This window comes from Macrobrachium nipponense, chromosome 7, assembly GCF_015104395.2.
Source record: "Macrobrachium nipponense isolate FS-2020 chromosome 7, ASM1510439v2, whole genome shotgun sequence".
NCBI lineage: Eukaryota > Metazoa > Arthropoda > Malacostraca > Decapoda > Palaemonidae > Macrobrachium > Macrobrachium nipponense.
The window spans coordinates 31,811,760-31,814,864 of record NC_061109.1 but is presented as its reverse complement, the minus strand read 5'-3'; positions in this window follow the sequence as shown (position 1 = coordinate 31,814,864).

The window sequence follows — 3,105 nt, the reverse complement described above, 5'->3', positions numbered from 1 at the left end:
TGCTCCTCATTGCAAGCTGGAAATGTCATTGTAGCTTGGTAACAAGGAAGGTAATTGTTGGTAGGTGGGGTTGGTGGAATGAATCCTTTATTACTAATTGTCATAAGCCAGAACTTTTTCTTCAACTTATTGGATGTGGACGTGTGTGTATACTTCTGCCTAACTTGGATTTGAAGCTGTCTTTTTATGTTTGTTTAGTGTTTCCTTATGCAATGGGGAAAACTGAATAATGAAGGTGTGAAGTACTGGAGCTGGTATATGGCATATTCAAGTCTTCTGCCAAATGTTCCTATTTTTTGTGTTCATTCTGTGTATGTAGGTTTTGCATCCCTATGTCTCTTTGCAAGCAGTATAATGGCTGGTCTCCTTTGCAGTGTAAGAGGTATGGCAAGAAATAGAGGGAAGCCAAAAGACGTTCACCTTTGTCCTCAGTGGCGAGTACTCTGCTTTTGACTCCTTGGACTACCTTCCCTTTATCCTTGCTCCTTCTTCTTTGTTCTCTTCTGACTTGGTCCAATGGGTTACGTAAATAAAGGTTAGTGCTCATCATGTAAGCACTTTCCAGCAGTGTCAACCCAGGTGTATATGTCTAGCTCTTCTCATGTGTAATTTAGGTGCATGCCCATGGCTTGCCACCGTCTTTGCTGGATTGAGAGACTGCAGCAGTAAGGTACTTCTTTCTTGGCTGAGAAGTCAGTCATCATGGATTCCTTCAGGCAGAATCATGGCTTGGACATCTGCTTGAACATGCTTGCTGACTTTGCTGTCACTGTAGTCGTATTTGCAGAAGAGGGGGGTGAAGTCTTCTTGCACTAGAGTGCAAAACTGTGTGGTATCTTTGTCCTGAGAAGATTTGGTTATGTGTTCATATTCTCAAGACATGTTTCAACTGAGAGTAGTGTTACTCTGCAGATTTGATTGGTCATAGGATCCTTGTCACACTTTCCAAAAAGGGATGTTGAGGCAGTGATGGAGAAAAGACAATGAGATATTCACAATACCCTGGTGAACCATGCAGGTTCCCTCAAACCTTCTGGAGTGTTGAAGGGCATTGCAGCCAAAGTTTTGAGGGCAGTCACATCCTCTATGTTGTTATCAGGAAGGCTTAGACCTCCTCAAAACCACTGTAGCAAGCACAGTTTTCTACTTCTATGCAAAAGGACCAGGAGTCTTCACAGACCTTTTGGCCCCATCCTCCAGCTCCAGATAGAAGGAAAGGTAGAGGGAAGATAAGTTGGGGACACTGAGGTATGCTGTTCTGTAGAGCTGCCACACAGGGAGATACTTGTCACACAGGCATTGTAGCAGCAACATGTGTGAAACCCCTTGGTAATCTGTGTCCTCTGGGACAGTTACACTCTACCTATCAAGGACCACTGCCTTCCCTTCTCTGGATCAGCAATCATGTTGCTGCCTACCCCATAGGATCTCACAAAGCTCTGGCCCTTTCAGCAAAGGTGAGGGTGTTGCTGGAAGAGAGTGCGCTGGAAGTTACAGATGATATTTCTCGGGGCTTTTACAGCTGGCTTGTTTGCTAGAAAAGTCAACTTGGAATTGGAGCTCAGTCATCAACCTCTTGTCGTTGAATGAGTTTGGGTATAGACTCAGTTTGAGGATTCCATGAGAATGGGCTACTAAATGTTTTGGGGGTGTCAAGCATGTGTATTTTCAGATGCTTATCCTTCAGTCCTTCCAGAGGCACCTCCCATTTTTTCTGTGAAGTGATTGTTTACCATTTACAAGTCCTCTATACTTCTGACTGGAATAGCCCCTCACATGAGATAAGTCTTGCATTATCTCTAAAGCATTTTATTGAATCTGGGATGAGTCAGATTTCATATCCTGTGCATGCTTTGTGGCATGGCAGCAATAAGACTTTTTGTCAGTCTTGTATCAGGAAGTCAGTGAGATAAAAGCACTATTCCTGCAGTCTTTGTTATGACAGGAACACCAATTGTGTTTTGGCAGGTTTTCCTTGACCACCTGTCATCTTTGGAGCAGTGGTCAGCTTCAAACAACCCTCCCTTTCCCTTAGTGCCCTTGAGCTTAGAAGTGATGGGGAATGTGCTTGGTGGTTTGACAGTGGAATCTTCTTAGATGCATAGGTTCTTAGATGCATCACTTGACGTAAGGATTTTTAATGAGATTTAGGGCTGTTAGATCCTCCTTGACCCCATGTTGAGTGGTATCTTAGTCTGCTAGGACTTTTAGTGGTCAAGATGCCCAGAGACATTCTCCCATGACCCGCTCTTCTCTGTCAGCCCCACTTTCTGAGGTACCACCATTTCAGCTCAGGACCTCAATCTTCATGGTTGAAAATTATCTATCCAGAGGTTCCTGTGAGAGGCATTTCTCAGTACCGTATAGATATCCAGCTGCCTCCAAAGGTTTTTATCTAACTTGTATCAGGGAAAGTTGGCTATCTTCTGCAGTTATTTTTATAGATAAGGCTTCTCTCTATACTATTCAACAGATTATGGATTTCCTCATCCACTTTAGTTGAGAAAAGCGGTCTTCTGATTAAAGGCTAAAGACCTCTCTTCCTCTGTAGAAATATCCATGTTGATAAGGAGCTTTGAACAGTCCCACCACTAGAGCTTTGGCATGCATAGTAGGATGTGATCTTCATCCTTTTGTATCTTAGCTTAGGTGTCCAATGAGCCCCTTAGAAGGCTTCAGATCAAGATATCAGCCTCAAGATTGTTTTTAATTAGCCTTAGACTTGGCAGTGTGTGTTGGCAAGTTGCACTGTCTTTTGTATTTTTTTTTTTTTTTTTACACAGAGGATGTGGAATCCTTCTCATTCTTGTCTTTCCTGTGAACCCTTCAGAAGTGTATCTTTTTTTTTATGCAGATGAACTGTTATACTATAGCCAGTATAGGTGTAGATTGGTCCAGGTTGAGAAAATGAATGTGTATTAAGAGTTCAAAGTTTGAGAGACATTGCTCTTGAATAGACCATAGCTGTCCAGCTCAAGAATTTAGGGAATGGAAAAAAGAATTACAGTTTACTATAATTTTGGGAGTTATACATTGTAATAATATTTTTATATTTTATAATATACTGCAGTTTGTTTTGCCAGTAACAATAGTCCCTACTTCCAG